The sequence below is a fragment of the Trichosurus vulpecula genome, chromosome 5 (assembly GCF_011100635.1).
Source record: "Trichosurus vulpecula isolate mTriVul1 chromosome 5, mTriVul1.pri, whole genome shotgun sequence".
Lineage (NCBI taxonomy): Eukaryota > Metazoa > Chordata > Mammalia > Diprotodontia > Phalangeridae > Trichosurus > Trichosurus vulpecula.
In genome coordinates, this window is record NC_050577.1 from 37,870,170 (window position 1) to 37,896,629 (window position 26,460).

Below are 26,460 nucleotides of genomic sequence, written 5' to 3' on the forward strand. Positions count from 1 at the left end.
GAGCAGGGAGAGAGACTCAAAGGAAAAAGAAATGATGTCCATTGGAATGGTCAGGGTAAGCTTCACTGGATGAGATGGGATTTGAAGAATGACATAATCCAACATCATTTGTAAAGACAGATACTAGATGACAGCGAGCCAAATATACTGGGATATCTACTCCCACCTTACCCTCTGATTTAACAGATGGGGAAACTGAGACAAAGAGATTAAGTGACTTTTCCAAGGTCACAGAGGTAGTGAACAAGAGTCAGCCTTCCAGGTCCAAAACCACATGGCTTCACTCCTTGAAAGATGGGAGTAAAGACAGACCTTGGCCCGTGCTGTTTCTTCCAGTTGCTTCTTACTGCCTCTGGCAGAAGGGAGACTTCACTACACCTCCCCTCCCTCCCTTGGAGCTGTGGGCCCCTGAAGGCCCTGGACATGCTTTCTGGCAGGGCTGGGTCACAGAAACCTAGCACAATAACCCTGACAAACAAGGGCGTGTTCCCCTCTGTTGCTTTGAGCCTTCACCTCTCCAGGAGCAGGGTGCTTCCTGTACAGCCCAACCCTCAGCCAAATATCTGGTGACATGGGGGCCACCCAAGCCCAGCAGGAGCCAGAAGCCACTTAACCTCGTGTTTACCAGTAGATTTCTTTCTGCAGTTATCAGGGTATACAGATGGCTATCCAGGGGGCAAAAAGCTGATAGGACAAACCAGATAAGGGAGATTTCTTTTATGCCAAATTCCATATTTTATTATTTAATATTTTTTAGTTTTCAGCATTGATCTCCACAAGATTTTGAGTTACAGATTTTCTCCCCATTTCTACCCTCCCCTCACTCAAAAATGGCATATATTCTGATTGCCCCATTCCCCAGTCAGCCCACTCTGTCACCCCACTCCCCACCCCATCCCCTTTCCCCTTACTTTCTTGTAGGGCAAGATAGATTTCTATGCCCCATTGCCTCTATATCTCATTTGCCAGTTGCATGCAAAAACGGCTTTTTTTTTAGCATCTGCTTTTAAAACTTTGAGTTCCAAATTCTCTCCCCTCTTCCCTTCCCACCCACCCTCCTTAAGAAGTCAAGCAGTACAACATAGGCTACACTTGTATCATTATGCAAAACGCTTCCATCCTATCTGGTCCCCCTTTATTCAATTTTCTCTCTTGACTCTATCCCTTTTCAAAAGTATTTGCTTTTAATTACCTCCTCCCCCATATGCCCTCCTTTCTATCATCCCCCTTTTTTATCCCCTTCTCCATACTTTCCTGTGGGGTAAGATACCCAATTGAGTGTATATGTTATTCCCTCCTCAAGTCAAATCTGATGAGAGCAAGATTCACTCATTCCCTCTCACCTGCCCCCTCTTCCCTTCCAACGGAACTGCTTTTTCCTGCCACTTTTATGTGAGCTAATTTACTCCATTCTATCTCTCCCTTTCTCCCTCTCTTAATATATTTCTTTCCCAACCCTTAATTTTATTTTATTTATTTTTTAGATATCATCCCTTCATATTCAACTCACCCTGTGCCCTCTGTCTCTGTCTCTCTTTCTCTCTGTCTCTGTCTTTCTCTGTCTCTATCTCTGTCTCTCTCTCTGTCTCTCTCTTTCTATATATATATGTATGTGTGTGTGTGTGTATTCCCTTCAACTACCCTAATACTGAAAAAGGTCTCATGAATTACACACATCATCTTTCCATGTAGGAATGCAAACAAAACAGTTCAACTTTAGTAAGTCCCTTATGATTTCTCTTTCTTGTTTATCTTTTCATGCTTCTCAGATAAGGGAGATTCTGAACAGCCCCAGAACACTTGACTGACCTCAAAAGAACATCAAGTAGAATGACAGTCTTTAGCTTTTAAAGATGCTATTCAACCAATCAATGGACATTTACTAGACACCTACTATGTGCCAAGTACTGTGTTAAGTGCTGAGGATACAAAAAGAGGTAAAAGACAGTCCCTGCCCTCAAGAAGTTTACAATCTAATAGAGGAGACAACATGGAAACAAATACATACAGAACAAACTATATATAGGATGAATGGAAAACAATAATTAAGAGAGTTTGGGGAAGACTTCCTGTAGAAGGTGGGATGTTAGTTAGGACTTAAAGAAAGCCAGGGAGGTCAATAAGCGGAGGGGAGGAGGGAAACTGTCCTGGGCATTTTGCTTTTTTCTACTTCTTTTCCAATAGACTCCCCCATTCAAACAAAACGTGATCCCCCCGTGCTGATGCGATTTATAGAACAGGTCCTGTAACTCACATCTTTAAATCTTGATGGTGTTACTTTTTAAAAAAATCAGTCATTATGCAACTATTTTCTGTTTGGCTTTTTAAAAAAAATAATTGTAACATGTGTTCCCCCAGATGCCACCAGTGATATCACATTGGACCTGCCATTGCAGCTGAAAGCAAGGGGATGATTTTCTAAATTTCCCTCCCACTAAATATGGGTATGCCTTGTCCCTTGCCTACTTAAATTACTGGGCAAAGCAGATGTTGATTAGAGGTGTCAGAGCCAGAAGATCTAGTGAAGAGAGGAAGCAAAAAGAAAAACAAGTCCAAATTATTTTTTCTACATGAAGTTTTAATTTTATTGCCAACTTTTGATGACATTCATCATTCACTCAACAAATATTCCACACCTTCAATATACAAGGCACTAGGATAGCTAATATTGAGGATATAATGTCATTCAACAAATACTTATTAAGTACCAACTACGTAGCAGGCTACTGTAATAGCCTGTATGTACTGTAATGAGGCCTGAGCTTATAAAGATGGGAAAAAACCAACAAAGTCCCTGTCCTCAAGGAGCTTATACATCTACACAAAGCATAAATTATTGTGATAAAAGTACATTAGGGGCAGAGACAAGATGGTGGAGAAAAGGCAGCATCTTGTCTAGGCAAATCCTTCCAAACACCTTTAAATAATGCCTCAAAATAATTCCTGAAGTGGCAAAATGCACAAAAGGTTGGAGAGAAATAATTCTGCAGCCCAAGACAACTTAGAAGGTTGGCAGGAAAGGTCTGTCGCAGCTGGGTGGGAGTGGAGCACAGTCCAGCACAGGCCTGGCCAGCACAGACCAGGCCCAAGCAAACAAGGAGCAGGCCTTGGGAGCCACTGAATTAACAGCAGCTCTCGGCCCACAGACCGTTGAGGCTTGAACAACCAGTTAGAAGGAGATTACAGGGGTCTCTTTGCTGCCACCGAGGCAGGACTCTGTTGCTTTGGCCATACTTGGATCTGGGTCACAGTCCTGGGTGGCAGTCCCTGGGCGAGGAGGAGCACTGGCATAGCAGAGCTTGCAACAGCAGTGGAAGGGGGACCCTCCTCACAGTTCCAGGGCAGAAGAGAGTGCTTGTGATTGACCAAAGACCAGAGCACAGGCCAGCAGTGTAGTAAACACACCTCTCCCTAGATAATACCACCTTGGAAGGACTGAAAACTTTTGCAGGTCCCTAAAAGGATCTCTGAAAACAGCTGCACAAAACCCCTGAAACTTGGGACAGTGTACTCTCTATTCTAGAAGCAGAGCCTCACTTTAGCAAAGAGTTAAAAGTCAAGAAATATGTTAGAAAAAATAAGCAAACAACAGGAAAAAATTTTCTGATTCTAGAAAGTTACTATGGCAACAAGGAAGTTCAAAGCATAAACTCAGAAGAAGACAACAAAACCAAAACTCCTACATCCAAAGCCACAAAGAAAAATATGAATTGGTCTCAGGTCATGGAAGAGCTCAAAAAGGATTTTTAAAATGAAGTAAGCAAGGTAGAGGAAAAATTTGGAAGAGAAATGAGAGTGACACAAGAAAGGAGGCACAGGAGGCACAAAAAATACTGAAGAAAATAACACATTAAAAACAGAATAGGCCAAATGGTTAAAAGTTTTTTTAAAAGGCATAAAAATACACTGAAGAAAGTAGAACTGACCAAATGGAAAAGAAGATACAAAAACTCACTGAAGAAAATAATTCCTTAAAAGTTAGAATTGAGTGAGTGGAAGCTAATGACTTTATGAGACATCAAGAAACATTAAAACAAAACCAAAAGAAGGAAAAAATAGACGATGATACGAAAAATCTCATTGGAAAAATAACTGACCTGGAAAATACATTCAGGAGAGATAATTGAAAACTTTTTGGACTGCCTCAAAGCCATGATAAAAAAAAGAGCCTAGATATAATACTTCAAGAAAGTATTAAAGAAAACTGCCCTGATATTCTAGAACCAGATAGTAAAGCAAATTGAAAGAATCCACCAAGGATCACCTGAAACTGATCCCAAAATGAAAACTCCTAGGAATATTAATAGCCAAATTTCAGGGCTCCCAAGTCAAGGAGAAAATATTGCAAGCAGACAGAAAGAAACAATTCAAGTGTCATGGAGCCACAGTCAAGATAACACAAGATTTAGTGACTTCTACATTAAAGGACTAGAAGACTTTGAATATGATATTCCAGAGGGCAAAGGAGCTAGGATTACAACCAAGAATTACCTACCCAGCAAAACTAAGTATAATCCTCCAGGAGGGGAAATGGACACCCAGTGAAATAGATGATTTCCTGATAAAAAGACCAGAGTTAAATAGAAAATTTGACTTTCAAATACAACTCAAGAGAAGCATAAAAAGGTAAAAAGGAAAGGGAAATCATAAGGGACTTAATAAGGTTAAACTGTTTATCTTCCTATGGGGGAAGATACTTATAATGCATAAGAACTTTCTCATTGTTAGGGCAGTTAGAAGAAGTATATATAGACAGAGGACACAGGTATGAGTTGAATATGAGGGGATGATATCTAGAAAAGTAAAATTAAAGGTTAAGAGAGGAATATACTGGGAGAAAGGGAAAGGGAGAGGTAGAATGGGGTACATTATCTCACATAAAAGAGACAAGAAAGAGCTTTTACAGTGGAGGGGAAGATTGGGGAGGTGGTAGGGAACACCTGAACCTTACTCTCATTGGAATTGGCCCAAATAAGGAATAACATACACACTCAATTGGGTATAGAGATCTATCTTACTCTACAGGGAAGTAAGAGGAGAGGGAGAACAAGAACTGTGGGAGAGCTGATAAAAGGGAGGCCAGATTGGGCGAGGCGATGAGAAGGAAAACACTTTTTTTTTTAGATTTTTTATTTTTAGTTTACAACACTCAGTTGCACAGGTTTTTGAGTTCCAAATTTTCTTCCCTCCCCTGCTCACTCCACCCAAGATGGTATGGAATCTGATATATGTTCTACATATACCTTTGCATTAAACATATTTATACAATAGTCAAGTCGTAAAGAAGAACCACAATCAGTGGAATAAATCATGAGAAAGAAGTAACAAAACCAAAAAAAAAAAAAAAAGATACAGAAAAAAGAGAGAGAGCAGATAGTTTCCTTCCATCTGCATTCAGACTCCATAGTTCTTTATCTGGATATAGATACCTCTTTCTATCATGAGACCTTTGGGGCTGTCTTTGAACCTTGTATTGCTGAGAAGACCCAAGTCTATCAAAGTTAGTCATCACAGAATCCACGTATCTGTGGTTGTGTACAATGTTCTCCTGGTTCTGCTCCTCTCACTCAGTCTCATATCATGTAGGTCTTTCCAGGTTATTATAAAGTCCATATCTTCCCCATTTATTATAGCACAATAGTATTCCATTACATTCATATACCACAACTTGTTTAGCCATTCCCCAATTGATGGGCATCCCCTTGATTTCCAATTCTTTGCTACCACAAAAAGGGCTGCTATAAATATTTTTGTACATACACGGCCCTTTCCCACTTGTGTGATCTCTTTGGGATACAGCCCTAGAAGTGGTATTGCTGGGTCAAAGGGTATGCACATTTTTATAGCCCTTTGAGCATAGTTCCAAATTGCTCTCCAGAATGGCTGGATCAGTTCACAACTTCACCAACATCATAACAATGTTCCAATTTTCCCACATCCTCTCCAGCATTTATCATTTTCCTGTTTTGTCATGTTAGTCAATCTGACAGGAGAGATGTGGTACCTAAGAGTTGTTTTGATTTGCATTTCTCTGATCAATAGTGATTTAGAGCATTTTTTCATACATCTATAGATATCTTTAATTTCTTCCTCTGAAAACTGCCTGTTCATATCTTTTGAAAACTTCTCAACTGGGGAATGACTTGTATTCCGATAAATTTGGCCCAATTCCTTGTATATTTTAGATGTGAGGCCTTTATCAGAGACGCTAGTTATAAAGATTTTCTCCCAATTTTCTGCTTCCCTCCTCATCTTTGTTACATTGGCTTTGTTTATACAAAAACTTTTCGATTTACATAATCAAAATTATCCATTTTACATTTTGTAATTCTCTCTATCTCTTATTGGGTCATGAATTCTTCCCATTCCCATAAATCTGACAGGTAAACTATTCCTTGCTCTCCCAAACTGCTTATCAGCCTTTATTCTTAAATCATTAACCCATTTTGACTTTATTTTGGTATACAGTGTAAGATATTGGTCTGTGCCCAGTTTCTGCCCTACTATTTTCCAATTTTCCCAGCAGTTTTTGTGAAATAGTGAGTTCTTAGCCCAGAAGCTACATTCTTTGGGTTTATCAAACAATAGATTGCAATAGTAGCTGACTACTGCAACTTGTGTACCTAACCTATTCCACTGATCCACCACTCTGCTTCTTAGCCAGTACCAAATAGTTTTGATGACTGGATAGTACAGTTTAATATCTGGTATGGCTAGGCCACCTTCCTAGCATTTCTTTTCATTAATTCCCTAGATATTTTGGACCTCTTGTTCTTCCAGATGAATTTTGTTATTATTTTATCCAGTTCGGTAAAATAATTTTTTGGTAGTTCAATTGGTATGGCACTGAATAAGTAAATTAATTTAGGTAAAATTGTCATTTTTATTATATTAGCTCAGCCTAACCATGAGCAACTGATGTTTTTCCATTTGTTTAGATCTGACTTTACTTGTGTGAAAAGTGTTTCGTAATTGTGTTTATATAGGCCCTGGGTTTGTTTTGACAGATAGACTCCCAAATATTTTATAGTGTCTACAATAAATGGAATTTCTCTATTTCTTGCTGTTGGGCCTTGCTAGTAACATATAGGAATGCCGGGGATTTCTGTGGCTTTATTTTATATCCTGCAACTTTGCTAGTATTTTATTATTTCAAGTAGTTTTTTTACTTGATTCTCTAGGATTCTCTAAGTAAATCATCATACCATCTGCAAAGAGTGATAACTTAGTTTCTTCTTTGCCTATTCTAATTCCTTCAATTTCTTTTTCTTCTCTTATTGCTAGAGCTAACAGCTCTAGTACTAAATTGAATAATAGCAGTGATAATGGACATCCTTGTTTCACACTTGATCTTATTGGGAAGGGATCTAGCTTATCCCTATTACATGTAATGCTTACTGATGGTTTTAGGTAGATGCTGCTTATAATTTTAAGGAACACTCCATTTATTCCTATGTTTTCTAGTGTTTTTAATAGGAATGGATGTTGTATTTTGACAAAAGCTTTTTCTGCATCTATTGAGATAATCATATGGTTTCTGCTAGTTTTGTTGTTGATATGATTAATTATGCTTATCATTTTCCTAATATTGAACCAACCTTGCATTCCTAGAATAAATCCTACCTGGTCAGAGTGTATTATTCTTGTGATAAGTTGCTGCAATCTTTTTGCTAATATTTTATTTAAAATTTTTGCATCAATATTCATTAGGGAAATTGGTCTATAGTTTTCTTTCTCTGTTTTGACTCTTCCTGGTTTGGGTATTAGTACCATATTTGTGTCATAAAAAGAATTTGGTAGGACTCCTTCACCTATTTTCCCAAATGGTCTATAAAGTATGGGAATTAATTGTTCTTTAAATGTTTGATAGAATTCACATGTAAAACCATCTGGCCCTGGAGATTTTCTCCTAGGGAGTTCACTGATGGCTTGCTCAATTTCTTTTTCTGAGATGGGGTTAATTTAAATATTTTATTTTCTCTTCTGTTAACCTCGGCAATTTATACTTTTGTAAATATTCATCCATTTCCCTAAGGTTATCAAATTTATGGGCATACAATTGGGTAAAATAATTCCTATTATTGTTTTAATTTCTTCTTCATTGGAGGTGAATTCACCCTTTTCATTTTTGATACTGGTAATTTGGTTTTCTTCTTTTTTTTTTAATCAAATTGACCAAAGGATTATTAATTTTATTGTTTTTTTTTTCATAAAACCAGCTCTTAGTTTTATTTATTAGTTCAATAGTTTTCTTGATTTAAATTTTGTTAATCTCTCCTTTGGTTTTCAGTATTTCTAATTTGGTATTTAATTGGGGATTTTCAATTTGTTCTTTTTTTAGTTTTTCCAGTTGCATGCCCAATTCATTATCTCCTGTTTATCTATTTTATTCACGTAAGAACTTAGAGATATAAAACTTCACCTAAGGACAGCTTTTGCTGCACCCCATAAATTTTGGTGTGTTGTCTCATTATAGTCAGTCTCTTGAAGGAAGTTATTAATTGTTTCTATGATTTGTTCTTTGTCCCAGTCATTCTTTAGGATTAGATTATTTAGTTTCCAATTAATTTTTAGTTTATCTTCCCATGGTCCTTTATTACAAATAATTTTTATTGCATTATGATATGAAAAGGATGCATTGACTATTTCTGCCTTTCTGCACTGGATTGTGAGGTTTTTATACCCTAGTACATGGTCGATTTTTGAATATGTGCCATGTACCACTGCGAAAAAAGTATGTTCCTTTCTATCCTCAATTAATTTTCTCCAGAGGTCTATAATATCTGCCTTTTCTGAAATTCTGTTCACTTCCTTAACTTCTTTCTTGTTTATTTCAAGATTAGATTTATCAAGTTCAGAGAGGGGGAGGTTGAGGTCCCCCACTACTATTGTTTTGCTGTCTATTTCTTACTGTAGTTCCCTTAACTTCTCCTCTAAGACTTTGCATGCTATTCCACTTGGTGCATATATGTTAAGTAATGATATTGCTTCATGGTCTATGGTGCCTTTTAGCAGGATACAGTGTCCTTCCTTATCTCTTTTAATTAGATCTATCTTTGCTTTTGCTTTGTCTGAGATTAGGATTGCAACCCCCACTTTTTTTACTTTAGCTGAAGCACAATATATTCTACTCCAGCCTTTTACCTTTACCCTGTGTGTATCCCCCTGTTTCAAATGTATTTCTTGTAAACACCATATTGTAGGATTATGGTTTTTAATCCATTCAGTTATCTGCCTCCATTTTATGAGAGATTTCATCCCATTCACATTCACAGTTATGAATACTATCTGTGTCTTTTTCTCCATCTTATTTCCCCCCTTGTTTATGCTTTTATTTTTCCCTTCTCCCTTCCACTTCTCACAAGAGTTTTGCTTTTGACCTCGGCCTTCCTCAGTTTACCATCTCTATTCATTCCCCTCCCTTATCTTACCCTTTTTCCCTTGCCACTTCTTCCCTCCCTTCCAACCACCCAGCCCTTTCTTTCCCCTTTCCCCTCCTACCGCCTGTAGGACAAATTTGATTTCTATACTTCTCAGATCTCCCAGATCTATCCCTTTACATCTCTTAATTATGTTTTTATCATTATATCAGTTATTTTATATTGACATCCACAGTCTATGTATATCCCTGTCAATTGTCATAATAACTGTACTATTCTCAAGATTGACATATATATAACATATATAAAACACTATAATCCTATATACAGATATAAACAGTTTGCCCTTATTGATTAGCAAGGTTTGTCCCCCCTGTTTACATTTTTATGTCTCTCTTGAGTTTCGTATTTGAAGATCAAATTTTCCATTAAGCTCTAGCCTTTTTATCAGGAAGATCTGGAATTCTCTTATTTCATTGAACGTCCACCTCCTTGCCTGAAAAATTATGCTCAGTTTTGCTGGGCAGTTGATCCTTGGTTGTAGTCCAAGCTCCTTTGCCTTTTGGAATATCATATTCCAATTTCTCCTGTCATTTAATGTAGAAGCTGAAAGATCCTGCTTGATCCTGACTTTAGTTCTGCGTTGTTTGAATTGTTTCTTTCTGGCTGCCTGCAATATTTTCTCTTTGATCTGATAATTCTGGAATTTGGCTACAATATTCCTTGGAGTTTTCAATTTGGGATCTCTTTCAGGGGGTGATTAGTGGATTCTTTTGATGACTATCTTGCCCTCTGGCTCTAGGACCTCAGGGCAGTTATTTTTGACGATTTCTTGCAAGATATTGTCCAGGCTCTTTTTTTATCATGGTTTTCTGGTAGACCAATAATTCTTAGATTGTCTCTCCTGGATCTATTTTCAAAGTCAGTTGTTTTTCCAACTAGGTAGTTCAGATTTTCTTCTATTTTTTCATTCTTTAGATTTTGTTTGACTGACTCTTGATGCCTCATAGAGTCATTAGCTTCTACTTGCTCAATCCTAATTTTTAATTAATTGTTGTCTTCATTTTGCTTATGGGCCTCCTTTTCCTTTGATTTATTTTACTTTTCAGAGCATCATTTTCTCTAACTAGATTGTGAATCTCCTTAGCCATTTCACCAATTTTACTTTTTAAAGATTTGTTTTCATCAGTGAATTTTTTTTCCATTTTTTCTTTTACCTCTCTAACTTGGTTTTTAAAATCCTCCTTGCACTCTTCCAGGAATGCTTTTTGGGCTTGAGACCAGTTCACATTCCCTTTTGAGGTTTCAGATGTGGGTATAGTATTCATGCTATCCTCTTCCAAATTGGTATTTTGATCTTCCTTGTCTCCATAAAAAGAATCAATAGTCCTCTGTTTTCTACAATTCTTCTTCATGTTGACTAACTTTTTCCTGGCTTTAAAGTGAATTTCTGCTTCTGGGGTTCAGGAGGCTCTGTCCCAGGCTTCTTGTTCTGGGAATTGTGGGTGTAGTTATTGGCTTTGTGTGTTATAGCCTCTGGTTTTGTGAGGTGTGGGGGAGGGGTGGTCTGGCTTCTGGAAGTCTCCTCTTCCCTTAGTGCTGTAGTACAGTCTTTTTCTGCACTGATGTCTGATGTCTGCCACTTCCCCTGGCTGTGTGAAGGCATGTCTGGGGTCCTGGTGTTGACCATTGCTGGCTCTACCCTCCTGAGGCTCTGGGAACTCTCATTGTTCTGCTGAAGTGGGGCCTGCTGGGACATCTCTCTCCCTGCACTAGTCTCCTTCCACCACCACGATAAGGGCCCTCTCCCCAACTTCTCAAGCTAAAAGGCTACTGAAGGCCCACTTCTGGCTCTTCTATTTCAAAGTTTCTCCAGAAGAAGTATTATCTGGGTTAGGGAGGGAGGGATGAGAGCCGTTTTAGCTGGCCATTATGGCTCCCAGAAGTTCAAGAAGGCGAGTTTCAAACCTTTAGACTGCTGGTTGCAAGCCTCTGGAGTAGTTGTTCTCATGGCCCCAGGCGCTGTGCTGCTTCCTCCTGTAGCTCACACAGACTCGAGTCCTGGGCTGGGAGGCCTGGGGATCACCACCAGTTTTCCATGCTCAGCATTCTCCCAGCCTGGATTGCTGGCTGATTTCTGAAGTTGCTTCAGCTTGGGTGTGGTCTGGTGCAGCTCTGTGTGCTGCACTGAAGCAAAACACTTTTTAAGGAGGGACAGGGTAGAAGGAAAGAGAGAATAGAATAAGCAGGGGTAGAGGAAATAGGATGGAGGGAAATACAGCTAGCAATAGTAACTGTGAAAAAAAGTTTTGAAGCAAGTTTCTCTGATAAAGGCCTCATTTCTCAACTATAGAGAAAAAAAATTAGCTTTAGCAATAAGAAAAGAAAAAGAAAGTGAAGGAATTAGAATAGGCAATAAGGAAACAAAACTATCAAATATATAGATAACTGAGTCAAATTTATAAAAATAAGAGCCATTTCCCAATTGATAAGTGATCAAAAGATATGAAGTCAGTTTTAACATAAAGTAATCAAAGCTATCTATAGTCATGAAAAAAATGCTCTAAATCAATATTGATTGAGAAATGCAAATTAATTCTTAGGTACTACCTATTAAATTGACTAATAGGACAAAAAAGGAAAATGACAAATATTGGAGGAGATATGGGAAAATTGAGACAATAATGCACTGTTAGTGAAATTGTGAATTGATTCAACGATTATGTAGAGCAATCTGGAACTATGCCCAAAGGGCTATAAAACCATGCATACCATTTGATCCAGCAATACCACTACTAGGTCTTTATTCCATAAAAGACAAAAAACAAAAAGGAAAAGAACCTATATGTATAAAAATATCTGCAGCAGCTCTTCTCTGGTGGCAAAGAATTGGAAATTGAGGGGATGCTCATCAATTTAGAATGGCTGAACAAGTTGTGGTATATGATTATGATGGAATACTATTGTGCTATAAGAAACGATGAGCAGGATGCTCTTAGAAAAATCTAGAAAGACTTACATGAACTGATGCAAAGTGAAATGAGTAGAACCAGAAGAACACTGTGCACTGTAACAGCAATATTGTAAGATTGTGATTGACTTGGCTATTCTCAGCAATACAATGATTCAAGACAGCTCTGAAAGACTTATGATGTAAAATGCTATCTATCCCCAGAGAAAGAACTGATAGAGTCTGAATACAGATCAAAGCATGCTTTTTTACTTTCTTTATTTTTCTTGGGTTGTTTTTTTTTGGGGGGGTGGTCTATGGCTTCTTTTACAATATGACTAATATGGAAATATGTCTTGCATGACTACAACTATACACATGTATAACCTATATCAAATTGCTTGCCTTCCCGATGAGGGGGGAAGTGAGGGAGAGAGAGAGAATTTGTAACTCAAAATTTTAAAAATGAATGTTAAAAATTGTTTTTATATGTAATTGAGGGGAAAAATACTAAATAGATAATTTTTTAAGTGCATGGAAAAAAATTGAACAGACACACTTTCCTCTCTAGGGGAAGGTGCCAGGGAAAGATGGTGACAGAGGTGCCACCTGGCCTGGCACTTGAAAGGAGGTAAGTATTCCTGCTGTTGTTTGCCCTTCATTTTCTAAGAGGACCAATAACATCACAAGTGATGTCTTGACTTGCTCATGACTTGAATTTAAGTGAAGCAGAGCTGCACAAAGTTGTCAGCCTCACTTGCCCTTCCAGAGTCATCTGAGTCCAGTGGCAGGACAAAAGTCAAGAAAACTGGCAATGGTCCAGTATGCAGTGGATAATCTTGGTGTCTTCAATGGTGACCAAGCTCTAAGCACTCCACAGCACCTGTTCTATCTGCCCATTCCTGCAGGGAAAGTCTTTACATGCTTGGGATAGCCATCCCCCAACCCCCCACACCCCCCAACCCCACAGCAACTCACCAGTGGATTTGAGGCCCATCAATTACCCTCAACACGGTTAGCCTGTCTGCTGAGACGGCTTTACCAGGGTTTGGCCATTGTGCATACTGTAGCTTCTTGGAGCCACAGGTGGGATTTGAGTGACAGGTGGGGACACCAAAGGCAAATTAGAAGCCCAGAAAAGGGCTCACCAAGCCCTCATACTGGAGGTGCTAGTCCTTCTGAACATCCTGTACACCCTAAGGATTCCTAGAGTAGAACTGAAGGAGTCCATTCTAAAAATAACTAACCCACAGCCAAATGCCCTAAGCTCTGGGCAGGGCCTCCCAAAATCTTATCTCTTTGGCTCATTTTGCCCAAACATAGTTTTCTCCGAGAAATCTCAGAATAAAGTTGAAATATAGCTCATGTCTCTGTCTCCATGAAAGTGGGTAAAAGGGTTTCCCACTCATGTGCAAGTACTAAAATTAAACAGAACCTACAAAATAAAGGACAATCTTCCCTTCACCCTATAGAAAATGCAGAAAACATGTAAAGGACTTGCAAAACCTATTAGCAATTTCTACCATTTTCTCCCCTCTATGGTGAGTCTCACCTTCCACCCAGGACACTATGTAGTCCCACAGCTGCCTTGCAAAACTTCAAGGGTTTAATTTCCCCTCCTCAGGAAAATGAGCTGGAGAGTTACTAGAGGAGAAATTCTCATCCCACCAGAACTGCACTGATTATCCAGATAATTCATGGTAGTGTCTTATTGTTTGTCCTTCATTTTTGAAGAGGATCAATAGGTGATGTCCTGATTTGTGCATGAACTCGTAAATCCAGAGTGAGGCAGAGTTGCACAAAGTCATCAACTTCACTTTCTCTTCCAGAGTCATTGAAGTCCAGCGGCAAGACAAAAGTCATTATGACAATGATGGTCTAGGACGCAGTAGATGACTTTGGAGTCTTCAATATCTGACCAAGCTCTAAGCACTCCACAGCTGCCTTCATGGACATTAGAACAAATTGTTCTCATCCACCCATTTGTTTTAACAACCCAGCTAGCAGCTTCTGTGGGGGCGCAAGATCCCTCCCGGGCTGCCGGGACCCAGGGGGCTGCTGGGAAAGCACAGGTTCTTTTTATCTGCTTAAACAAGGAAAGCACGGTGAAGGGGTTGACCAGCTTACTTTAATCCAGCATTCAGTTAGCATACAGACAACATTCATTTAGTTCAGGGGAAAACGCCAGCATTCAGTTAGCATTCAGTTAGTCAGGGGAGCATACAGACAAGCATCAAGAGACAGACCAAATACAGATTCATTGACTTACTTCAGGGGAAAAAACCAGCACCCTGAGGTTCAAAACATTCATTTAGTTCGGGGGAAAAAACAAACCAGCACCCTGAACCTCAAAACCAAAATATAAACAAATTACAAATATCAACAGACAGACCCAACACAATTCATAGTTACCAACATCTGGGCTCGGCCCGAGAGCAAGGGCTGGCCCAGAGTCACACTTGCTTGCCGCTGCTTCCAACACCAACCGGAAGAGGAAAAAAAAAAGAGAGCTTCAAGCTGTCCTCTCCCCTCTTAGAGTTTTTGACATCATCAAGCACCGCCTGAATGACCAGGGCCGATTGGTTCTTGACTTGGCCCCTCCCCCTAGCGTAGACCAGGTTCTGGAGCTAACACCTCCCCTCAGCCAGCCCCATGACTCATCACACAGGAAGTTGTCTGCTTCCTGGAATGCTCTTTGGGCTTCCTGCCCCGGAAGAGCAAGCCACAGTGTCCAGAGGCTCAATGAGGTAAGCTGAGTCATTCAAAGAAAACAAAGGCCATTCTGGTTACACCATTCTGCCAAAGAATCTTCACATGCTTGGCGTAAACACCCCCTAGCTCACTGATGGGTTTGAGGACTGTTGGTTACCCTCAACCTGATTTAACCCATCTGCTGAGACAGTAGGGTCTTAGAGTGAAGTTCAGTTACTTTGTTCCTTCCTTACATAACTCAATCCCTTGCTGCTCCTACAGCTGTGGGGCCATGGATGCCATCTTGTATTAAAATGGTATGCCTCCACCTCTCCACAGATGGGTCCAGGAACTCAGGAGTACCAAGGAACAACACAAAATTCACCTGAATGACTCAACCATTTAAAAAGGACATTGGAAGATTAAGTTCTCAAAGATTCAACAAACAAACGCCTACTCTATTCTAGACATTGTTTTAGGTCCTAGGAATAGGAAATCTCATTCTCAAGGAGCTTACCTTTTATTGGGGGGGGAAGGAGAATTAAATACAAAATAAAAAGAAAGTTATTTCAGTGGAAAGACACTAGCTACTGGTGGAGGGATGTGGCAAAATCAAGTCATGCTTCCTGTAAGGGATACTTGAGCTAAACTTTTAAGGTAGCATGGGATCCTGAGAGGCAGAGATGAGAAAATAGAGAATTCCAGACATGGGAGACTGAGATGCTAGAAACAGAATTCTAGTCTTGGAAGAGTGAGCAAGTCAACATGGTTGGACATAAAGTGTATGAACATGAACAATGAGCAATAAGTCTGAAAAAGTATTCTGAAACCAAATTGTGAAGGGCCTTAAAAACCAAAAAGAGAAATTGGTATTTTATTCCAGAGGCAATAGGGACCCTTTGGAATTTCTTGAGCAGGAGAATCACAGGTTTAGATTTGTGCTTTAGGAACAGAAATTTGGCAGCTATGTGGAGACTGAAAATGTTGGATGTAAGGAGGCATATTCAGAGGTTATTGCGACGATCTAGGTATTAAGAGGTGATGAGGGCTTGAATTGGGTGTGTGAATGAAAAGATGACTTATTGAGAAATGTAGTAGTGTTGAGGTAGAAACAAGGTTGGACATCTGATTGGATATGTGGATTGAGTGAGAGTGAGGAATTGAGAATGGTCACTGAGATTGTAAACCTGAGTGATGCCCCCATAGAAATACAGAAATTAGGAAGAGGAGAGGCTTTGGAGGTAAAGATAATGAGTTTTGATTTGGACATGAGGAATTTGAGATGCCCACAGGACAAATAGTGAGAGTTGTCCACTTAGCAGGGGACAATGTGGGACAAGAGATTGGGAGAGACATTAGGGCTGGATATATGGTACTTCGAGTCATCTGCATAGAGGTGATAATGGAGCCCATGGAAGCTACAGTAGGAGCAGAATCCACCAGGGTTCCCTATCAAAAGGCCTTGATTGACAGGCATGGAGGGTGGGGTGGGGAAAGAGGGGAAGGCTTAAGCCTCAAGCTATGAATGTGACATCCTGGTCAACTAAGGTCACAAGAGAGACCAGTCCACAAGAAGTTGGTACCATTTGAGTCATCTAACCCTGCCTTGATGAGCAGATACTTTTCTGCAGGAAGATGAAGGGACTATATCTAACTGAGTCAATGCTGTATCCCTGCTGAAAATCTCTTCCAAGGCAGAGCTAAGTCCAACTTGTTTTGTTAACTGTGAAATGAACTGCGAATGTCTTATCTCATTCCACTCTTGATTCTAACCTTCCACACCAGCCTGGGTCAGTGCTAGCCTATATACAGGAGTTAGTGAGGTCCCCAAGAGAGTGTATATAATGGACCACATAAAATGTCACATTGGTTGAGATATTAGTTAGTTTTACTGACTTCTCCCGACTTCCCCCTTTTTTTTGTATTCTTGCTAGAAGAGATGGTTCTCTGATAGAGGGAGAGGGAGTAATATTTGAAGAAATGCAGGTAATAAAAATCCAAAATAGAGCAACAAAATTTTAAATTATAAAAGGAAATGAAGATCTTGGAAGATAGCTTGGAAGAGAGGACTGGGCTGAAGACACAAATCTGGGAGTTATTTTTGTAAAGGTGATTGTATAAGATGTGGGAATGGATTTGATAATCTTTGGAGAGAATGTCAGGACAACTACCAGTTAAGATGATAAATCAGATTCTTTCCCTGATTCAGATTCCTCAATTAAGAAATGGGGGTAACCCTAATATGCACCTAGGTGGCACAGTGGATAGAGTGCCAGGCCTGAAGTCAGACTCATCTTCCCAAGTTCAAATCCGGCCTCAGACACTTACAAGCTGTGTGACCCTGGGCAAGTCACTTAACCCTGTTTGTCTCAGTTTACTCATCTGTAAAATGAGCTGGAGAAGGAAATGGCAAACCACTCCAGCACCTTTGCCAAGAAAACCTCAAATGGGGTCACAGAGTCAGACATAATTAAAAACGACTGAACAACAACCCTAACACATATCAGAAAGGTAACGAAAATTAGGAGTTTATTTAGCATATGAAGCATCATGGTATGATAGAAAGAGCATTGGATTTGGAGACCAAAGACCTAGGTTAAAATCCTAGCCCTGACTCACACTAGCTATAGGCTAGGCCTGCGCCCAAGACATCTAACTTTCCTATATTCCAGTATCCACATACGTAAGGTGGAAAATAATGCTTGTGCTATCTGCCTCATAGGACTCCTGTGAGCAATGTGCTTTGTAGACCACAAAGCACTTAGGTAAATATAAGCTTTGGATAGGAAACATTAGGGGCTGTTTTATAGTCACTGATTCAGCATCTGCTATTCACAAGATACACACTAATTGATGATGGTAGGAATTATCAATAGAATACTACTATCTAAATGTTTTAACACTTCAAAAGAGCTAGGACCTCATTAATGTGGGTACTCCCTCCAGCAGAGCTCATCACCCATCTACATCTTACTATTGTAAGGACCTTTAGGCCTTGCCATACATTCTGCTACAATGCCCCTACACCTTCCCAGCCTTGCCATCTGCCCTGCAGCTAGACCGTGTCTTATATATTGTCTCTCTCAATTAGACTGTGAGTGCCTTAGCATTGGGCTTGGCACTAGTTAGCACTTAATGGTTTTACGTTCATTTATTCTTTCATTCATCTATGACTTTAGTAGACTGCCTTTATGAATATCTACGATTAAAGAAAAATTCATCACTTCAGGGCCAATCTTCTGGCCAAGAGCCAGACTTGTCTTTGGAAGACACACAAGCGGTTCATCACTGGGCTGTACCTATAGTCTTTCCATCTTGGCAGGGCCAGCTCCTGCTTCTTCTCAGTTGATGTGACCTTTAAGAATACAGCATTACTTACACACCCTGAACAGGTACCAAAAGAGAACTGTCTATTACGTAAGCCTCACAAACAGTTTCAAAAATATCGCTCCAAACAAAGTTTGGACCCACCCAGAAGTTTCCCATTGGCCCAGTCAAAGCTTACTTTGATTTAATCCATATTTATGAGGCACTTGCAATGGTGCTAGCCACTGTTCATACAATAAAAAGGGACAGAGTTTTTCCCATAAGGAACTTAAAATCTGCTCCTGACCCTCCCAACTCAAAATCATGTCTCTACACTGTCTCATCCTGGAACTTTCCTCAACACCAGAGGCCTCCTTGGCTTAGAACATCCTCTCACTCCCACTGTCTCCATACCATGAGATATGACTCTGCAAGGTCAGGCCTCCTCACCTCTAAGAGGTGAATCCTTCTTAGAGATGTCATTTTGTGAAGGACCCCAGCTTGGCCTGACTTCATGCCCTGGTTGACCCTATTCCTGACATTCTGGACTTCAATAGCAAGTCCTTGTTCCTGGTAACTTCCTCCCCTCTCCCCTTTTAGCAGCCTTTTGTGTATTGTCTTTCACCATTAGAGTGTAAGCCCCTTGAGGGCAGATACTGTTTTTGTTTTGCATATATTTGAATCTCCAGAAAGTTTATCACAATGCCTAGCCAACAATAAACAACAATAAAAATGCTTGTTTCCTTCCTTCCTTCCTTCCTTCCTTCCTTCCTTCCTTCCTTCCTTCCTTCCTAATGCTAAAGTGGAATTTAATGGTGTGAAATATAATAATACAAATAGTATTGCCTATTAATAAAAATAAATCTTACTTGGTCCCCAGCTTGGTTTTTTTTTTTAGGTCTAATTTCTCAAGTGCCAATCAGTACCCCAGTGTGACTGATGGAAGAAAACAATCTCTTACATACATGTGTGAAATCACACTGACTTGTAGAAGGCATTTCTCTCATTTCTATCTTGTAAAAGTATCCACCCCATTTGTGATTCAGGTACATGTTTCCATTGCCGATTCTTAAATGAAGGCAAAGGCAGAGAGCCTCTAACCATACTTGGAGAGTTCTGCTTTAACTTTCCCGTCTAAACACAGAAAGCAAATTTGATGGCCAGAGGCAATTGATTGGCCGAATCTACTCGTTCCAAAGACCTCCTTTGTGCCTGTAGGCACAACCCGAGTCAGGGTCTTCCATCTCAAGCAGCCAATGTCCTTAGTCACACTCAGAAGCCCGGGCCATACAGCTGGCAGTGGATATACCTCGCCAACTGCAAATCAGCATTCAACAGCTGGCCTTGACCAAACAGCAACTGGGTTTGAAACTAGTTCTGATCATCTGTCAGCTATTAATAGAAGCTGGGTGTCAAGTGAGGAGCCCTTAATACCAGCAAGGCTGGAAAGCCCTTTGAAAGCAAGATAACCAATTTAATGTATTGAGTGAGTTTCAGGGTAACTCAAGGGGAAAAAACGTGAAATCCAACTATAATGAATCGTTTCAACACTGAGAAGAGCCTGGCAAGTAGCTATGGGCGTTTTCCAGAAATAAATTAGGATAATACCAGCATAAATACAGAGAAATATTTAAACTGAGAGGAAGGATAACTTCATAAACAGGTAGCTGGCCTCGGAGTGAAGAAGACCTGGGCTCAGGTCCTGCCTCCGTCTCATTTTGACTTTATGACCATGGAGGGGCAAGTCCCTGAACCTCTCAGTGACCCAGGTAACTCCCTATCATGGATAATAACAATTGTTCAGTTGTTTCTGACTCTTCGTGACCCCATTTGAGGTGTTCTTGGCAAAGATACTGGAGTCGTTTGCCATTTCCTTCTCCAGCTCATTTTACAGATGAGGAAACTGAGGCAAATAGGGTTAAGCGACCTGCCCAGGGTCAGAAGTGTCTGAGGCCAGATTGGAACTTTAGAAGATGAATCTCCTTGACTCCAGGGCTGGTGCTCTATTTGTTATATCACCTAGCCGCCCACATGGCTGCTCAACACGGGGGAACCCATTCTAAATCCAGAATTAAATTAGCAATCTACCCCCAAATACCTCCAAAATGTAATACAAGTTCATGCTAGCATGTGTGAATACCTAACACAGTGCCTGGTATATAGTGAGTGCTTAATAAGTGCTGTTCAAATTAAACCCATCACATTTCATTAGAACTAGAGCTGCCAGAAGAAAGAGATGAGTTGTGTTGACTAATATACAGCCCATCTGTAACTCCAGACGAGTGAGTGGAAAGTCAATGGTGCTTCCACATAGTAGTGGAAGCTCCCCACCGCGCCCTCCCCGCCCCCCCCCCCCACCACCTGAACGATCTGGGAATCACTAGCTACAATCCTTCAGGTAAGATGGAGGACCACCAAGCCTTGCCATCTGTCCTACAGAGCTATCCTAAGGACTGCAGCTAAAAAACCTTTGGGACTTTCCAGTCTGCCTGCAGTAGACTATGATGCTTTGTTTATTGAAAACGCTCAATAAATGCTTTTTGAATCATTCACACATTCAAGAAGGAGAATATCTATAGATGTGGTGCTTTCATATAGTAGGTACTCAAGTACTTTTTGAAGTACTAAAAGACAAAGGGGGTGGGGAATCCCGAGAACAACATTTTCCAATCCAGTCTGTACCTTATATCTAGAAGCTCTGTGGTGGTGGTAGGGGGAGAGACTGCAAACCATCCATTCTTCAGGGGAATATAAACACATTTGGGCAAGAAAAAGAAGTAGGAACAAGTGTAGTAAGAAGAGACAAACCTCATCAAAAGATCCAGGGGAATGTAGGCAGTTAGGTGGTAAAATAAATAGAGCCAGGGAGACCTGAGTTCAAATCTTCCCTCAGATTTGATGGGGTTGGGTTCAATAGACTCTAAGGTCCCTTCAGCTCTAAACCTAAATCTATGGACCTGAGTGATGTGCTCAGAACCAGGATAATCTGAGTTTAAATTTTACCCCGATATTAACTGTGTGACACTAGGCAAGTAACCCAAGAATATCTTTTTCCTCGTCTGACCCTGGAGCGCTTATGTCAGAGGTTGCCATGAGCCTCCAGTAAGGTAATATATGGAAAGTGCTTTGAAAACTTTAAAATGCAACATAAATATGAATACTTAATAAAATGTCTCCTGTTGTCTTACATGTCTATTTTTAAAGGTTAAAAAATAGACCTGTCTGGGCAGCCAAATCTCCTTCCCCACATTCACCAACAGCTGAAGATCCATTTCACTACTGACAACTGGACATGGGGCCTTGTGGGAGTACACCCAGCAACTGTTGGCTTGGCAGCACTCCATGAGGCCATGCTTGGCCAGGCTGATTCTGTCCTCCCCAGAATCGCCTCTCCTGCAGCCTGCCAAGAGAAGGTGATAGATCTGGGGCCTAGAGAGCTCCTGCCCAATTAAAGACCTGTAGACATCCCAAGTAACATGAACAGGACGCGACTCACACGCCCAGGTGACGTGGGATATTCAGACACCAGGGCTAATGACGGAAGGTTCCCCGTAGCCAAGAAAATAATCAAGCAAAACTTGTGGCCTTCTTTGCTAACAGCATCCCTCATTCTCCGGTGGTGCTGGAGCCAAGGACCTGAGTGTGACTTTTACCATGTACTCCCTGTATTACCTTGGGCAGGCCACTCCTCTTCCCGGTCATCTCAATTTCTTTATCTATAAAATGGTGGGGGAGGGGATGAGGAGGTAGAATAGACTTTCAAAGCTCCTTCTAGCCCATCCCAATAGACATAGTACCCAACATCTCCTGGACAGTAGGGATTGTTTCATCCTCTGTCCATGTATGCCCAGTGCCCAGCACAGTGCCGGCTCATAACAGGTATTTAATAAAAGCTTGTTGCTTAATTGACCATATGCTCCACTGACTCTGAGTGTTTTTACTCCATGTCCCCCATGCCTACAATCCTCTCCCTGCTCATCTCTACCTCCTGGCTTCCTTCAAGGCTCAGCTAAACACCCCCTTTCCCAGTGTCCTTAAAACTAGCATCTTTCCTCAAAATATCTCCCATTTATCCTATATATATATATATATATACATATATATACATACATACACACACACATATGTATGTATATATATGTATGTATGTATATGTGTGCGTGTGTGTGTATATATATGTGTGTATATATATATATATACACATATCTTAAGGAGACTTGAGGAAGTTTCAAGGAAACTAAGATTGTGCATGGTTGTTTGCATGTTTTCTCCCCCATTAGACTTTGAGCTCCTTTGAGAGTGGGGTCTGGTTTTTGTCTTTTCCATCGTCAACACTTAGCACGGTGTCTGGCACGTAGTAAGAGCTTAATGAATGTTATGTGACCGACCAACTGATTAATAGTTCATTTTTCATCTCTTCTCCAATATCTAGATCAGTCGTTATAATAGCACAATTTGATTCAACAATTTAATTTTAATAATAGTCATTTTAATAATAACAGCTCGAATATTTACAGGGCTTGAAGGTTTGCGAAGTATTTTACAGACATTCTACGTGGAAAGTTCTCTTTTTCTTTCCTCCTAATCCCATACCTGCCTGCTAGTTCTAAAAAGAGCTCATTTGAACACTTTGTTCCTGGCCACAGGGAGCAGAGCAATCAGGGCCTGAGTTCAGTGATTGAGAATCGCCTGGTGCTTTGGTGTTTCCCGAGACAATGAGGGCATTCTTGAATGCCTGAGCCCAACAAGCGCCTGGCAAGACAATCAAGGAGCAGCGATAGAAACAAACTGCTACCACTTTGGGAGAATTCCTCAGCCTCTCCAGTTAGCCCTAACAGCCAGACACCACGTCGGAACATCCATCCTTTCTCTCCTACCTGGCTGTCATCCTTGAGTCAGTTCGGTTTCATTTTCTAGCACAGCGAAGTCCTATCCGTCACCTTCCAAATGGCAGCTACCTTGAGCACCTTTCTGACCAGTGCTGGAGATGGTTCTGTTTATCAGATCTAAAATGACATCGAAACAGTGGTAATAACATTGACTCCTGAATGCTTTTCCTCAAAGGCTTTGTAAGTGCCTGCCGAGGTCTTCACTTAACCCACTGTCTAACTCGGAGAAAATCCGATTTCCTCAAAACAAATTATAGGTTTGTTCTCTGTCTGCAGCCTTCCTGCCTACTCGTGGTTTTATAGACAGGAGGAACAGCTTCAGTTCAACATGCATTTAATGAAAGCGCCCGGCTCTATGCCAGGTGATGGCCATACAAAGACCAGAAGAGAAAAAAGAAGGCCTTGTCCTCAAGGAGCTTACGCTCTACTGGACTACACAACAATGTGCGTCATATACACAACGTACACTTTACTGGGCCATACAACAACGTACAAGCTAATGTGGTCAGGGGAAAGCCTCTTGCGGGAGGTAGTGCCTGAGCTAAGCTTGATGATCATTCATTTCAGGCACGTCTGACTCTCTGTGACCCCAATTGGGGTTTTTCTTTAGAAAGATACTGGAGTGGTTTTGCCATTTTCTTCTCCAGCTCATTTTACAGATAAAGAAACTGAGGCCAAGAGGGTGAAGTGACTTGCCCAGGGTCACACAGCCAGGACGTGTCTGAGGCCAGATTGAATTCATGAAGAGGAGTCTTCCTGACTCCAGGTCCAGCACTCTATCCACCGAGCCACTCAACTGCCCCTGTGATTAGAGAGAAGGCAAGGATTCCAAGAGGTAAAAGGAGTGCGTTCCAGGTACCGAGATAGTCAATAGAATTTAGGCAGCTGGGTGGCACAGTAGGTAAAGTGCTGGGCCTGGATTCAGGAAGACCTGAGTTTAAATGCGGCCTCCGACACTTACTAGCTGTATGTATGACCCTGGACAATCCCTTAACCCAGTTTGTCTCAGTTTCCTTGTCTGTAAAATGAGCAGGAGAAGCAAATGGCAAACTACTCCAGCATCTTTGCCAAGAAAACCCCAAACAGGGTCATGAAGAGCTGGAAGTGCCTGAACAACAACAAATATGAGAAGCAACAAGGAGGTCAGTTTAGCTGGAGCAGAGTATGTGAGGAAGAGTAATGTAAAATCATTTTTAAAAGAAAGGTTGGAGACAGGCTGTGAAAGGCACTGAATGCCAGACAGAAGAGTTTGTGTTTTATCCTAGAGACAAAAGGGAGCCAGAGAAGCTTCTTGAGCAGAGGAATGCCAACGAGCTTTAAGATGATCGATTCAGAAGCTGTGTGAACAACGGTTCAGAGAGGGGAGAAACCAGATGCAGAGAGATGAACCAGTGGCCCACTGCCAGAGGGGATGAGGACCTGAGCTAGGCTGGTTGTGGTGGGAGTGCAGAGAGAAGGATGGATGTGAGATACATGCGGCACGCATCTTGTAGATTAAGTACATATGCATATAATAAATCATCCCTTGACCTGTGAGCCACCTCCGGGAGGTATCCTGATACCAACGATCTGAAGTCTGAGGACTTGGGTCCTGGTCCCAGCCCTACTGCTTAGCACCTATGTGACCTATGACCCCACCAGGCCTGTTTCCTCATCTGTGAAATAAGAGGGGTGGACTAGTTGATCTTTAGAGGTCCTCACAGCTTTAGGTTCCATGCTCTTCCCCCCTTTGAGCCGATATAATGATGACATTTATACCACCCCTCCTTTTCCCCAAACCCAGAAATCTTCATGAAATGGTTCCCCACCAGGGGGCAACAAATTCTCTCCCTAATTCCCTGGCTACTGATGAAAATAAATGTAATTATTTGTGTCGCTGTACTGTTGCTATTTTTCAGATGTTATCATTACGTTGTATTCTGTATTACGTGCATAGAATTGGATCTGGATTGAGAGGGATTCCCAGTGGGCCTGATTTTTCTATTGCTAATAAGAGTGGAAAGGCAGTGGGGATAGAGTTGACCTTGGAATCGGGAAGATCTGGGTTCAAGTCCTGACTGTGACATCTAGTATCTGTGTGGCCCTGGGCAAATCACTTAAGCTCCCAATGCCTGAGAAATTTTGCTAAAACTATAAATAACAGAAAAGGTACATTAGTAGAGGTATTGTCCTCATCTGGAAGTTCTGTATATGGCTGAAATCACAAGTCCAGGTCTCTGTCCCTATCCTTGTGATGATTTCTATCCTCAGGACATTTAGAGTATCCTTACGAAGGTGGTTGTTGCTCAGTCGTGTTCAACTCTTCCTGACCCCATTTGGGGTTTTCTTGGCAAAGATACTGGAGTGGCTCACCATTTCCTTCTCCAGCTCATTTTACATATGAGGAAAATGAGGCAAGCAGGGTTAAGTGATTTGTCCAGGGTCACATAGCTAGTAAGTATCTCAGGCCAGATTTGAACTCGGGTATTTCTGACTCCCAGGGCAGCGCTCTATATACTGTGCCACCTAGTTGCTCTAAGAAGGTACAATGGCAAATCAAACTTCAGGTTTCCCCAGTCCCAAGTCTCATGCAGGTAAAAAGCAGGTCATGGGGTCGTATGGGTCGAACTGGAGGAGAACTTGGAAATTCTCTAAGATTATGTAAGGTCTAAAATCAAATGGGATAACACTTGTAAAATGTTTAGCACGGTGCCGGCACATAGTAGGCACTTAGTAAATGCTTGTTCCCTTCCCTTCTAGTCAAACTCACTCTTTTCTGTAAATGAGGAGACTGAGACCCAAGGGGGGAAGACTCTTGGGCACTGCGCAAGGGCACAGAAGCAATCAGTGGGAAGCAGCACAGTGCAGGAGAAAGCTCTGAATTTGGAGTCAGAGGACCTGGGTTTGAGGCCTGGTCCTGCTCCTACACTGGTTCCAGTCCAGCACATCCTTCATCGCTTTGGGCTTTGGAGTCCTTGGTTACAAATTAAGGGGGCTGCGCTAGATGACCCCCTCCAAGGTCACTCTGGGATCCTTCCCCTCCTCCTCCTTGGCAGCTGCCCCCTAGAATCTTATGTACATGAAGAAGGGAAGGGTGGGGACAAAAGCTGACAGGACAGAGCCATTCCTGAGGGCTCTACAGAGACTTCATGAGCTAAATGGTTGGGTTTATTTTCCTCTGAGCAAAGAAAACTCAAAAAGTTGTTTTTCCTGGGTCTGGTTCAAGGCTCCTTGAACAAGGGATCCCAGCAGGAAATCCAGCCTT